Below are 15,882 nucleotides of genomic sequence, written 5' to 3'. Positions count from 1 at the left end.
GTTATCACAGACAAAGACACTGGAAAGTGTAAATATTGTCATTTGACAAACGCATATCTTTTGATTTATATTTAAAATAAAACCATTGTGACTATTTAACTAACTTCAAAAACCATCCAATCCTTTTACATTGCTTAATGAGTAAATATGTCACTACCCTCTTGATTTTGAATACTAGTATTGATGTGACTAATCAACTTCAGTTAGGCACTGCCACTGGACATCTGTCTCTGGACAGCAAGTATTGTTAAAGAAGTAAAGATTATCAAGTGTAAGCAAGATACAGAGTTCCCAATTCTTTGTAATGTAAATTAGTCACGTGCCTTATTTTTGTGTTAATATTGATCAAATGCGTATATTGGTAAAAGCTTTCTTTTATACCGATTGTTGATTTGCTAATACGAAATGAATTGATACAAATAAACAGGTTTTAGGGTTTGTCAACTTTAAATTTGCTTTTAATGTTATTTTCTATTCAGCTTTGAGTATGCTAATTAAAGCAGGGTTCAAGCTTTCTTAAGCATAACAAAAAATTGTGTGATACATGTATCTTATGGAAGGTAATCGTGTTCAAAAATCCAGACATGTAAACTTGTAAACCCGAATACCTAATCGTGTTGGCGTGCGAGTCTGAGTATGAATATGTGTAATTCTGATCGTGTAACCTATAAAACTCAGGGATAAACACATGTAAGATTTGACTCAGTTCCTTTGCATGATGCACAATTTGCAACTTTATTGCTTTCATCAGTTAATTAAACCTTCAACTTTGCACACTTTCAATCCGTAGTTTCTGCATTTGTATCTTCAGTCTCGGCAATAGCACATCTGACATAATACAAATTGACAAATGTGAAGTCTACAAGTTTGTTGAATTTTGACATGACCTTATATGGCAACTGCCTTGCTGCGGGGAAACGGCATGCCGTAATCGCCGGAATGGATGAAAAATAAACATAACATATTCAGCTAAACTGTTGCATTAAGCTTTTAATGAACGGCACTTTTTCTATCGAAAATACCGGTATTATCTTTAGAAAAAATTCAGGGAAAGGGTCATGCATATAAAAATCATCGCCGATGTGACGAATGCGCTAAATTCTGTAATAAATCTCATGGCATTATACGATAAGGGTGAAAAAGAAATGCCTAATATCTTATTTCTCAAAAATAATTTGACATGTAATTTAAAATGGAATATATTAATAAGTTAATGCGTACTCTTTTCTAGAAATGAGACGGATCAAGAAATTTCCTAAGGGGTTATATATATATATTTTGAGCGGCATGAGGTTCGGAGACGACCGCCGTGAGGTCCCCATCTCCATTGCTTCTGAATTCTAAGAATTTTTCGAGAGAATTTTTTTAACCGGGATTTTCGATTATTGAAATTGTGAAATTGGCGGGCGGGCGAGTGGCTGCCAAACAGATACCCGTATTGTACCGATAACTCCTCGTACAGTTTACGAGATATAGGAAATTGTTCTTTTGCATATCAATTATGAATATATCAGAGGTATGCAAATTGCAATGATTTTTATTTCTGATAATAAATAAAAAAAAAAATCAGCTGTTGAACTTAGTCACTTTTTTGGCAAAAACATTGCATATGGAGTACCCCATTTCTTTGGATATGTAGTATTTATCAATTCAGGATTGACAAATGGATTATGAATACTGTTCACACAAAAGAAAACCCGGTTTGCTGTCACATTGATAGCTTTTCTCTTGTTATTTTTTTCTGAGTTAGTTAGAATAAACGACCTGCAAAAATTTTGTAATTTTTTGCGGAAAAATGTATGTAACTATACATGTATTTATACTTTTTAAAAATATCAAAATGATTTTGTTGTGCAAGTGAAAGATAAATAATAAAATAATCTATACTCTGTCCCGAGTTTTTGCTTCCATCACTTTTCGCTTGATATTTCGATAATCATAAATACCTTTGAACTTAAACTACGTTCATCCACTAATATAAAAAATGTCCAGATTATCTGTTTTGAAACGCCCCCTCTACTGCTTTAGGTTTCAAAACACATCCCAAAATAGAAAGTCTACGTGGATTTTGCACTGCACCTGCCATTAATAAGCCCGGATGATAACGTTGGAAAATTGCGCGAGGTGTCCCGAATACTTCCGAATGGAGAAAAGATGTAAACATGAAAACAAATCAACAAAAAGTGGTGGAAGCAAAATCCCGGGACAGAGTATAGAACTGTTATAAAAAAACATTTCTGAAAGTAAGGAACGGGGTGGGTCAGATGAATTTGATTGTATATGAACTGGTAGAGTTTAAATCATAAACTGTTTTAAATATATACTGTATAATACAGTATATATTTTAAAATAGTTTATGATTTAAACTCATAGATGATAATTTTACAAAATTAAGTAGTTGCTTTATGGTAAACAGTACATGTTCACAAGTGGCTGTAAAGCTGTATTATAATTGCTCTCCGGAAATTTTTTTATCAACCAATTTCACAAAGTGAGTCTGTATTGAACCGACATTCAGGACGTCATGCTCATACCCCGTAATAATTGCTTGAAATTCTAAAAAATGCCAATTTTCGCAAGCTTGATAGGCTTTTTTCCCTATACATTGCCGACAATGCAAAATGAAACATTTAAAATAATTTATACACATTTTAATTTCACGACAGTTAACCTTATCTTTGGAATTTTTATTTAATTATTTTTAAAAGGAGTGTCGTTTCTCATGTCTTATATCAATCAAAATCTCAAAACCAATGTCTTTTAATTCTTTGTTTTTCTTTCGATAACTTTTCAAAAAATAATACTTTTTAAGAAATGTTGTTATCCAGATATAATATGATTTTAGACCTACTTAATATATTTTCTATATATTATCTTCCTTCCTTATTCCGGCGATTACGGCATGCCTTTACCTGCAGCTAGCCTTTTTCTATCGGTGACGTCACTGTTTCCATATATGGTCATGTCAAAATTCGACAAACTTGTAGACTTTACATTTGTTGATTTGCAACATGTCAGCCGTGATATTTCAGAAAACAGAAGTACAAATGCAGAGACTACAGATGGAAAGTTTGTATTATAGTGGCAGGTTACATGTAAATAACAAACAGCATTTTACAGCTGCAATTGGCATCTGTAGGAAAAATTAGATCGAAGGCTTGCGGGGTCAACTCTAAAGTGTTTATCCCTGAGTTTTATAGGTTACACGATCAGAATTACACATATTCATACTCGGACTCACACACCAACACGATTACATATTCGGATTTACAAGTTTACATGTCTGGATTTTTGAACACGATTACCCTCCATAGTATCTCGCTCATCTCGGCTGATATTCTCATTTTAGCTTACCATTGACTGTACTTTTCTAGCTTAAATCGCGACAACGGCTCTTTTTAATTGAATTTTTTACTTCATCTTTGATTATGTCATTTAAACGCTTCTAGCGTGTAAGTAACACTTGCATACTAAATGTACATCTGTTTATGAATAAAAGATAAGCAAAGACTAATAAAGTAGGTTATTTCGCTGAAAATAAACAAATGTGATGCTTGGTTGCCTAATTAAACTCAATGACTGTTGAAAATTGAATTTTTCTACAAGTATAGCTTTTTTTAAGCGTATCGTCTCCAGAATAACCTCATAACAACCATGAGTTTTCAAAATTCAATTCTATTTCATGGATAGAAAATTATGAATCTCGCTTTTTTTGCTTTCTTGTGTCACAAGTATTAATGATGTCTTTCATGGCAGTACACGTGGTTTTTTTTCATGAGTGAAATTAGTTCATCTAAGATTTTTCAAGATAATTTTGAAAGTACACCCTCAATATCTGTTTCTGTTGTTGGAGAAAATAATCTTCCAAAAACTTATAGATTTCGAACCTTTGCGCCATTTGTAGTTCGCATTTGGCCTTTGAGTGACAAATTCTGATATTTCATATAAATACATTTTCTTGAATTGGGTTCGTTAATAACCCACCTGGTTAAATATCATTGGGTTAAGACAACGTATTAACTCAACACGCCAGAAAAAAACAGTACAAGTTTCACAAAGCATAAAAATGTACAAAGTCACACTAGTTTAGAATAAGATTGAAGCAACGATTCACCCTTTAAGGTATCCGATCCATAATAGCCCCAGATTCAATGAACCTGGATGCATACAGATATGTATGGGCTTAATACTCAGTATACATGGACATAATTTTCATGCTTAAGTATCAATGTGTAAGAGCGGAATGACCTTTGCCTTAACCTGAAGAGTCCCCCCCCCCACCCCCATTGTTTTTAATCTATAAAAATTAGTTCTAAAAAAAGTCTATATGGTATAAAATTTATTTTCAATAGTTTTTGTATTCCTAATGATAAAATACACATTTCCACCATAGCATTTATTGATACTGTTAGTATTTACTTTTTTTTTAAATGTGCTTGTCCCCATAGACCTTTATGCAAGCTTCATTAATTAATTACTGCGTAGTTGATAATATTTTCGGAAATTTTTCACGGTGGATCTTTTTCTATTCTAAAATGCTTCAAGTCAATAACAGGGTATTTAATACATGATGGATATTAAAAGTAGAGAAAATTAGGCCCTAATATGGATGGGATATCTTAAATACTACCAATTTACTTGAAGCTTGCTTGTATACGAAAGCTTTTAACTAAATGTGAAAGAATACGCCGTTCTTTGCCAAATTAATTAAAAGAAGATAATCTCTTAGAAATAAAAAAAAAAAAAAGATGCTCGTGTACTTGATCACGAAGAAACTTCTAGCAATTTTTACTTACCTGAAGTACCTGCTTCGTAAATCAGGTACATCAGTAGAACAGAGCTTAGCATGGTACACAAACTGATCTAGTAGATGAAGCGTCTATAATGTAACTGCATCTATTTCATTGCTCATCAATAATTATCAGCAGTCTGTCTCCGTTATGGCACTTACCATTCACACAATCCATATTCAAATCCAGCCAACCATCACTATGTTAACAATGATGAACAAATTCTCACTGACTAGAACATTTTTATTCGTCGTTTACCTTTCTTTAAACATTATAGTTTTTATTAAGTTTCTCTAAACTAACAGAATAAAGAAAACGATGTATTATTATCAAAATAAAAGTTGTCCGTGTACTGAATAAACTTTTTCTATCCTTTATCTAAATATTCGCAAACTAAAATTATACATACCGGACTATACACGTGCGCGTTTGGAAGTTCAATTAATTGTCATGTTGTGAATTTTGTATTTACTGCCACCCGGTAAATTCAAAATCCACAACATGACAATCTTCAATTATAGTTTATCTATTTACTACGTTTAAAATGGCTTTTATATTTTTTTTATTTAATGAATATTTGTAGAAAGTTTTGTATGGTTTGTCATTTTTTTCGCACAGCTCCTCTCAAGTAGCAAAGTAGTATTTACAGAACAAGAGATACAAACGTTAGATAATTCTGCAACAAGTTGAAGTTTTGACCAATTTGTTTTCATCTAGAATTGTGTGTGTCATAAACGTGTTTCGATGATAAAACGCGTATACTAGTATATATTTATTTACATTTGGTGTATTTTTTTCCATATGTTAGCATTGGAAACTTGTGACGTTCAATTTTCAATAAGAATGTGTATATTTAGGGTCTTCCGTCTTCAGCGGAAGACCCTATTATTAAGGTCTTCCGTTTCCAACGGAAGACCTTATTGTTTTCGTTCGGTTTCTTTTTCCCTATTATTAAGGTCTTCCGTTTCCAACGGAAGACCTTATTGTTTTCGTTCAGTTTCTTTTTCCCTATTATTATTATTTTTTTTTCTTTTTTTTTCCAACCAATTTTGTGTACGCGATTTCTCTGAATCTACTCGACCGATTTACATGAAACTTTCAGGTCTGATAGATAATGATCTGAACCTTATTGGAAATTTTTTTTAATGATGACGTCACTTCCGGTTTTGAGTTATTTACAATTTAACGATTTTCAGAGGGTCGGCTTGTCCAGGGGTAAATTCCTAAACGATTTCAGATATTGAGTTCAAAATTTCAGGGATTGTAGACAAAAGGTTGTAGATCTGACATGTGGTTTATATATTTTCCTATGACCAAAAGCGCCGAAGCTCGCCCGAGCTCGAAAATTACAGTTAAAAAAGCGTCATGATTTTTCGTGGTTTTCTTTCAATATCTCTTTCCTCGATATTATTTTGTTATAACATGTAGAACAAAAAATCATTATAAAGTCAAGAGCTTTAATTTAAAATCACGAAAAATAGAGGAAAATTTTGAAAAGCAATATTGAACAAAAGATGCTCAAAATATTGAGCTTAACCATAATCAACCATAATTTCTTTGTTATGCGGTCCCTAAAAGGAGTTACAGGGTCGGCCCCTAAAACGACCCTCTCAAAATATATCGAGAATGGTACAAAATTTGTAAACACTTGTTGAACAAAATGTGTTTGAATTGATTAGAGCTTTCATTTAAAATCACGAAAAAGGGGCTGGCCCTTGAAATAAGGGGCTGAGGGGGCTCTAAAGTCCTTTAATGATAACTTTTTACTGTGAAATATTTTGTGATACGTTATAGAAGCAATTATGTTCATTTTAACGTTATCCACATATACATGGTAATCATTCACTCCTATGTTACGTAATTAGGGATTTTAAGGGGCCAGAAGTCCAAAACTTTGATGCTCAATATCTCAAAATGGAGGAAAATTTTGAAAAGCAATATTGAACAAAAGATGCTCAAAATATTGAGCTTAACAATAATCAACCATTATTTCTTTGTTATGTGGTCCTTTAAGGGAGTTACAGGGTCGGCTTCTTAAACGACCCTCTCAAGATATCTCGAGAATGGTACAAAATTTGTAATAACTTATTGAACAAAAAATGTTTTAATTGATTAGAGTTTTTATTTGAAATCTTGAAAAAGAGGCTGGCTCTTTAAATAAGGACCTGAGGGGGCCTAAAGTCTTTTAATGATAACTTTTTACTGAGAGATATTTTGTGAAAGGTTATAGAAGCAAATATGTTTATCCCACAGTTATAATATATCCAAGCAATGTAATGATTTTTTCATGTGTTACGTAATTAAGGGTTTTTAGGGACCAAAAGTCCAAAATTTTGGACACCCATATCTCAGAAAGGAAAAATATTTTGAAATGCAGTACAGAAGAATAGTTGTTTAGAATGATGTTCTTAACAATATGTAACGTTTAAAATTTCGTTAAAGGGCCCCTTTAAGGAGATAAGAAATCGGCCCCTAAAACCTCCTTTCTCATATATCTCCAAAACGGAATTTTTTAACATTTGTTGACAAAATGTGTTTAGATTTAAATGTCCTTTCATTTAATATCAAGAAAAAGGGGCTGGTCCCTTAAATTAGCGGATCAAAGGGCTCTAAAATCGTTTATCTGTAGCCCTTTCAAGAGAGCCATTTTGGGAAAGGTTATTAAAGATAGATTAGGTATAATACGTTATTATATACTAACAATATAATGATTTTCTCTTGTGTTACCCAATTTGGGTTTTTAGGGACAATTTTAATTGAAAGAAATGCTAATATTTAATAAAACAATGTAAGAGAACTTACAAAAAAGCGGTACAAAAAAGCATTAGTACTTCACTCTTTTTTACCATATTATGTTTTGTTGTCGAAATTCAAAGTCGATGATGTCATATTTCCTTCTGAAAAACGGGACGGAAGACCTCCTCGTAGCTCGCAACGAGATCGTGTCTAGTTATTCTATTGTTTCTTTTTCACTTTTCTTATTAGGGTCTTCCGTCTTCAGCGGAAGACCCTTCTATTATTCTATTGTTTCTTTTTCACTTTTCTTAGGGTCTTCCGTCTTCAGCGGAAGACCCTTCTATTATTCTATTGTTTCTTTTTCACTTTTCTTATTATTCTTATTCTTTTTTTTTCTTCTTACCGATTTTGTGCAGGCGATTTCTCGGAGATGGCTTGCTCGATTTCAGTCAAATTTTTAGGGTTGATGCCTCGTCATCTGAAGTTTGTACCGCCGGAACAGTTTTCAAAAATTCTCTTCCGGTCGGAAGTTATCGTCATTAAACGATTTTTTAAAAGTCAAATTTGTCTGTGACGTTTCTCAAAAACGAGTAAAGATAAAGGGCTGAAATTTTCAGAGATGATAGATTTACCGTTTTTCTGGTGCAACACACTCAAACAAATTTCCGCCGTCACTTCCGGTCGTCATCGGAAGGAAATTTGAAAAATTGAATTTTTCGACTTTTTTATTTTTTTATATTTTTTTTCGAAGTTTTTACACCTTATAATGACCCTCTTACTCATTCAGAATATGTAATTTGTTTTAAAATCAATCAAGGTATTCTCGAGAAATTAAGCGTCAAAATTCTGAAGCGAGAGTCCGAGTAGCTCAGTCGATAGAGTCATGGACATTGCCCAGGCGACCCGGGTTCAAGCCTCGAGTGCCGCAATTATTTTTTTTTACTATTTTTCGCTTAGATCTACGTTTTTATCTTTGAATTGATAAGTTTGATCTAATCTATTCAAAAATTGGACGAAAGACCCACTCGTTGCTCGCAAAGAGATCGAATCTAGTTATTCTTTTTATTCTTTTTTTGTCTTACAAATTTTGTGCAGGCGATTTCTCGAAGATGACTCATTCGATTTTCTTCAAATTTTAAGGGATGATGTGTCGGCATCTGAAGTTTGTACCGCCGTTTCAATTTCTTGATAACCACTTCCGGTCGGAAGTTATCGTCCGTTTACGATTTTTTAAAGTCAATTTTGTCGGCTAGAGATCTAAAAAACGAATAAAGATATAGGGCTGAAATTTTCAGTGAAGATAGACATCATTTTTACCTGTTGCAACATGGTCATATAAACGTCCGCCGTCACTTCCGGTCGTCACCGGAAGGAAATATAAAAAATCGATTTTTTCAACTTTTTGCTTTTAATATATTTTTCTAATGGGTTGATAGAGACTCTTTTACTGAATCAGAATATGTAATTTGTTTTGAAATCGATTGATGTGTTCCCGAGATATTAAGCATCAAAGTCCTGAAGCGAGAGTCTGAGTAGCTCGGTCGTTAGAGTCGTGGACATGTGCCCAGGCGACCTGGGTTCAAGCCTCGGGTGCCGAAAATTTTTTTCCTAATTTTTTTTTTGCGTTGATGAACAATTTAGTCTTAAAAGTGAAGGATTTTATCTCATTTATTCAAAAATAGGACGGAAGACCCACTCGTTGCTCGCAACGAGAACGATCTAGTTTGATTCGTTTTCATTTTCCACAATCTCGCGACTACCGGTATTATGATGTTTTCATCCGCAAAAGTCGAAACTTGAGACCATTACTTTTGTGAATTGTGAATCTTCAACTTCACTTTTTGTAAAAAAAAAAAATTGTAGAGAAGTAAAGATATAAGAGGTATAAGTCTAGAAATTAATCAGAAAAAAATAAACACTTATAAAGCGCCTTTAAAGGTGCCCGTAAATGCTACATGATTATTAACGTTGGATTTTTAAGGCATTAATCAACAAAGTCAATGTTGTTTTGACTTTTATACGCATTATGTTCAAATGTAAAAATCATCAAATGTGTTATAAATCGTGCTTTTAATTTTATAATTCATTTGATGAAATGTTAAAATTGCGTAAACATCATCATTTACAGTTCGATGGTACTCCAATATTGTAAATAATAGATGCAGGTTAAAAAATGAGTATGACACGTTTGCATACTAGTATTCGAGACGATTCTGTGTATTTTATAAATAAATCGACAGAAGAGCAGCAACAAAAGTGTATATATTTAAACAATGAAATTCTTTCTTTCTTCTTGATTCATGTGGGATGGGAAGGTGGCAACATTGCAGACGCTGGTTATGTAAATTTTTCTGCAATGATCGCCACCTTCATAACCTGCATGAATCATCTTTATAGAAAGTCTTCATAATACATAAAAATTAGAAATATCTTATTATTGGAAGCATAAAAAATAATCAAAATTTCTTCAAAATTAGAGGAAATGCGGGCTAAGCAATATCAATTTTAGTATAAATATATATTCCAATTTAGTAGTATAAGCTGATAGACACTCTCATGGTCTATGATTTCATTGAAGATTTGAATCTTCAAATCTTAAACAAATGTCTACAGAACTATAAAGAGCTACACTTAGTTTTATCATTCTTTACGTTGAGGAAAAAGGTAGTGACCTTGACCTGACCTTTATCCGAAAACAAAAAGGTCAAATGTAATTAAACTGATAGAATCATTAAGTAATGTGATCCGTTTGACTGTGTCAAAATTTCATGCATTTCTTATTATAAGAAGTATGTTTGATAATGAAAAGACTCCTTCCTTAATGTACATCAGTACCACGCTAGATAAAAGAAACAGCCAAATCGTCTCCTATGGGAATTTGAGTCTATAGTCTGTCCCAAGTTATTGCTTCCATCGCTTTTTGATGATTTTTAATAAAATTACACATACCTGTGAAAGAAAAACAGTTGAAATTGTTAAAAGGGAATATCTCCAAGATATCTTTATTGAACAATTATCCCTTTCCACTCAGAAAAATTCACAGGAACGAAAACAGATTCCTTACGGAGATTTATAATGGAAAATGTTTACATCTTTTTTCCATTCGGAATACACTCGGAATACATCCCACAATTTTTTAACATTATCATCCGGGCTTATTAATGGCTGATGCAATGCAAAATCTCCGTAGACTTTCAATTTTTGGATGTGTATTGAAACCTGAAGCGGTAGAGGGGGCGTTTCAAAACAGATAATCTGGACATTTTTCATATTAGTGGATGAATGCAGTTTGAGCACAAAGGTATTTACTATTATTGAAATATCAAGCAAAAAGTGGTGGAAGCAAAAACTCGGGACAGAGTATAACATCATCATGATAATTTCGTTCAGTCCGTGATTTTTCCAAGGTCGCTGTAGGTTTCGACCAATCGATATCAGGGCGTCAATTTCCTGTCAGTTTCAGTCGCTGTAGGTTTTGACCAATCGATATCAGGGCGTACAGATTTCATTCCTGTCAATTTCCTGTCAGTTTCAGTCGCTTTAGGTCTTGACCAATCGATAAACGGGGTGTGTCGATATCAGTCCTGATACTTTCTAAAGAGCTATGAATTAACTCAAGTTTCCGTAAGAAGTAGAAGGAAAAATACTCGATAGATATAAATATTCTTAAATAAACGATTTCTATACCAATAAATACTGTCATATGCCAGATTTTGGGATAATTATATGAACTTTGGAACATTTGCTACAAAATAAATCTAAAATATTCAACTTAATTCTTTTTTTAAATTTACAATTTAGTTTTACATCAAAGAGTTGTTGTTCTTTACAAGGACGGCATGAACCAAAAAAGACCTTTTATCTTTAAGATACTTCACTACACTGAGACATATTTTTTAAGACACTACGTCACAAGATGGCGATTTAAATGTTTTGTTAGTTTGTACCAATCGGTTTGGTTGTAAAGCATGATAGCTCAGTGGTTAAAGTAAGGAGTTTGTGAACTGCAGATCATGACTCCGAATCCGCCTGGAGCTTTTGTTCATGTTTACTGAATTAAATGTTTGAAAATATAATTTTTCATTAAAAAAAATTGAACATTTTTACACCTATTTGAATTTAATAGTTCTTATCCATTATGCTATCTATCATAATCAAGTGATTTTCTGCTGCCTTGAGAAACTATTTCAAGTTGTAGTGAGCCACCTTAAGAGATATTATGAAAGCGAAATCTTAGCTGAATTATCCTGTTAAAAACATTTTTAGATTTATTCCATTCTAAAACACAACAAAATCAACTTCTTCTGATTTGACTAGTAAAGTCTGACCACTTGTGTCTAATGTTCCATGTTTGATAAGAAATTGCCATTCTGCGGAAAAGGTATTGTCAAGTTTTGCTCATTTGCCATTGAAGCGCACACTAGAAAGCTTTCCTAAATTGTGCTACTGTACGCCGAATTCAACGATTAACATCAAATAGATCAAATAAAAGAATTTTGCCTCAGGTGTGATGATCATAAATGAATAATTTCTTTGCTTAACTCTTGTTTGCAGATAGATTCCCTCCGAGTTTTGTATCGATTTTCATAAAATATTGCTAAATGATTGTGTCATTGTCCCTCAAACGTAACGTTACCAATAAAACATAATTCTGAGGACATATCATTCATTTTTTAAAAATTATGGTACTGGCAATATTTACCCCCCCCCCCCCCCCCCCCAAAAAAAAAGGGCATAAAAAGCGATAGTTGTAAATAAAAATCCCTTGCTTCAAAAGTTAGGTAATGAATTGATATCTTTGTTTACCCTTAGGTATAAAATTGACTTTTCATCGAGTGACGGAGCAGTCTCACAACGAAAACGAAAAATATGAAATACATGTAGGTCGGCAGTATATGAATTTTAGCACCGATGACAGTTCATTTAGAGTTATCTTTCATGAGACATTGAAATTGTCGGAAGAAAATAAACCTTACTAAAGGCGTATATTAAGACTTAAAATATCCATATTTTCATATCTGCCATTGGCATAAACAGTTGTGAAAACAGTATATCTCTACTATTTTAACCAGAATAAGTGCATAACTTAAGGTTTTAGATCATATATAGGGGGTCGAAGGACGTTTCATTTTTCCCGGGGCATATTTTCGGTAATTTTACTACGTAAATTTAAGAAAATTGAATTTTTGCAGGGTGGCGGGTCTTGACCTCCTCTAGATAGGTGCATGCTTTTAAAAAAGTCCATCAAACGGTTATAGGTGCGGATCGTTGCCACTTTTGAGTTTCTATCGCAATGTTTTTCGTGTTCAAAATTATATTTACAATCTCCTTTTGATTGAAGAATAAGGTTGTCGTTAGGTGTCTCGACATTTATATAATTTTTAATATCAACGTGTGTTAGAAATATAATTTGTTCAAATTACACATAATGATTGTTATCATCTCAGAAACTAATTTTTAAAAAAATGAAAAAGAGATAGCAATGATGGTCAGCTGTTATTTCCCTTATTTTTGAAGTGTCCATCAAACAACATCTTCGCTAGCCAAGGGTTTTTGGTCCACTTTGCTCCCCGTTTATGGGGAGCAGAGTGGACCGAAAACCTTTGGCTAGCGAAGATGATCAAACAAGTACATGCCATTTATTCGTTTTATCTTACATTTATAATATTTAACTCAATGTGAGGTGAGGGCAAATACAAAGACTTCATAATCACCCCTTATAAGGTTAAACAGAATAATTTAACAACTAAATGCAGCATGTAGAAGGTTTAAAAATGTATCCTTATTAACCTATAAAAGATGTAGATTAGCCCGAATTTACAGAATTTTAACATATCTATAAAAATATTATTTATACAAGCTATCATTCCTATAATCTTAAGTGTGTGTCAAACGATTTAACAACACCCATGGTACCTAATATGGTATTCCGAATATTGATGTGGAAATAATATGATACCTACCCCCCTGCCCTTGTGATGTTTTGCAGTTTTTGATTAAAAAAATGGCGAATAATATAGCCCCTGAAACACCTATAATATATTTTCAAAATGACTTGTAAACTGACCAGGCTGAAGCTAGCAGCCACTAACAGCAGCCACTAAGCCCGTAGAAGCTAGCAGCCAATAAGGAAATTTATCAAAGTACTGAGAGTACTCGAACTCTTATTATGAATACCTCTTGAGGTCCTCTACCTATTCCAAGTGTTTCCAAGTTCTTGTGGTCAATCTCAAGTGAGATATAAACCCCTGAAATGAGCCAGAACCCCTGGGAGCCACTTGGTGGTACCCCTACAGCCCAAATTTGAGACCGGGAAATAATAGCCCCATAGGTCCCCTACCCTGCCCTGGTATCCGTTTGATGCACACTTCAAAGATAAAAGAGATCATGGCCCGCCTTTCACCCCCTATATCATTGTGAAATCTTAATACGACAAATTCGGGTGAGCTAAACCGACCACTTTCATTGTCATTGTTGTATTCTTCGAAGGTTCACGTCAAAACATGGCTGAGACAAAATCATTCCAATTTTACCGGATGATTTCCGCTGTTTTTGACTGCGACATATGATAATTTTTTTTATGAGAATAAAATCACAATGCTGGATATTCTATCGTCTCATATTCGTAATAATACGATGTCTTTTTAATTTTTGATTGATGTTGTTTCCGGGGGAGTGAAAAGGCCCGAGGATAAATTTTTAAACACGCACATGTTCAACTTCGATGTAAACAAATTATCTTGCCACACTGGATTGGCTTGGGGTTTTTATTGTATTTGTATCGTTTTATGCCTTTTAGTTTACTTTAATTTATCATGTCATTTATATCATAATATGTTTTCATATCACTTTATACGATGCATATAGTTTTTCTATTTGTATCAATAAGACTACACTTAGGATAACATTATTTTCATAACTTACGACCCGTAAAGACGTATTTCATTTCTATCCAACAAAGACGCATTTAACTCTTTAACTCTTATCCAGGCGAGCTTTACTTCTTCGGAAGTCGACAATGCTCGTACAAATTATTGAGCATTAATCATTTTGGTATTGATTAAAATATATCGATAATTAAGTAAAATATAATTTTCTGTTCGAGTACTCTCAGTACTTTGATGAATTTCCTTATTGGCTGCAAGCTTCTACGGGCTTTGTGGCTGCTGTCAGTGGCTGCTAGCAACTATTACATCTCTTTTAAGATTAATTAAAATTATCTACTGATTAAATCTCAGCCGTTTCCTATAGTTATATATTCCTGATGATGGGTTTAGTCTTGGACTATTGGTTAAAACATTTGTTCCCGCTTACTGCTTAATTTAAACCTTGGCAGTCACAAGAAACATTGAGTGTGGAGATTTTAATTTCGATGAATCAAACAAGTAAATCTTACAAATCACTTAGAGCAAGAGTTATACAGTCCCACCATGAAAAATCATTATAAAGATTGAAATAGTTCATCTTTACTCTGTTACGGTTGACAACAAATGTAAGAGAAACATATCTAATATTAGCAAGTGTAACAAATCCAGAAGCATACAAGATTTTGCAGTGGCCCAGATGGGTGTGGTCTGAGCATTCATCAAATGGAACCCCATAAATCGTTTTATATAAACTTCAAATTTACTTTTTATTGACTTTAGGCTTTACAGTCCATTAATATTTACATGCAATACAAAATACATACATATCAGCAAATGGGGGGGGGAATAATTGACAAAATATCTAAGTTAAATATCTTACTTAAACTACTAATTGATTTCGTAATTTTGAACTATGGTGTACATGTACAACACGATGTATATTTTTTCCAAGATTTGACTACTATTTCACATTTTGAACAAATTTGAAACCATTTTCAAATCATTTTTGCAAAAACAAATCTTAAAACAACAATTTCATCCTTCACACCGTCGTTATTACATGTATTTAAACATATTTTTTTTCAGATTCCTGGTAGTGTCGTCAAAACGACCCGTGTCGATAGCAGGGTATGTTGATAACAATCAAGTTTTATAATTTAGCGTTTATTACACATGAAGCATAATAAAACTATATTAAGCGTCGTATAATAAGGAGATTTAAAAAAATAATTTGCGGAATATTTTAACAATGCGAAACTTCTTGTTTAAGCTAGTTTGATTTAAAAAAAATTTCTTTAAACTTATTCTAAAATAAAAGTCCCACACTATACAGTCATAATATACTAAGTAATACGATTAAGACACTATTAAATAAATCACTTTGGCAGTCGATATGCAAATCAAAATATCTTATATTTTATCATTGCTCCATACATTTGTCCAGGGTCGTTTTTTTCACTTCTAAACAATATTTACGAGAAGTGATAACA

The sequence above is a fragment of the Crassostrea angulata genome, chromosome 10 (genome assembly GCF_025612915.1).
Source record: "Crassostrea angulata isolate pt1a10 chromosome 10, ASM2561291v2, whole genome shotgun sequence".
Taxonomy (NCBI): domain Eukaryota; kingdom Metazoa; phylum Mollusca; class Bivalvia; order Ostreida; family Ostreidae; genus Magallana; species Magallana angulata.
The sequence above is the reverse complement of the archived record's forward strand: the minus strand, read 5'-3'. Positions refer to the sequence as shown.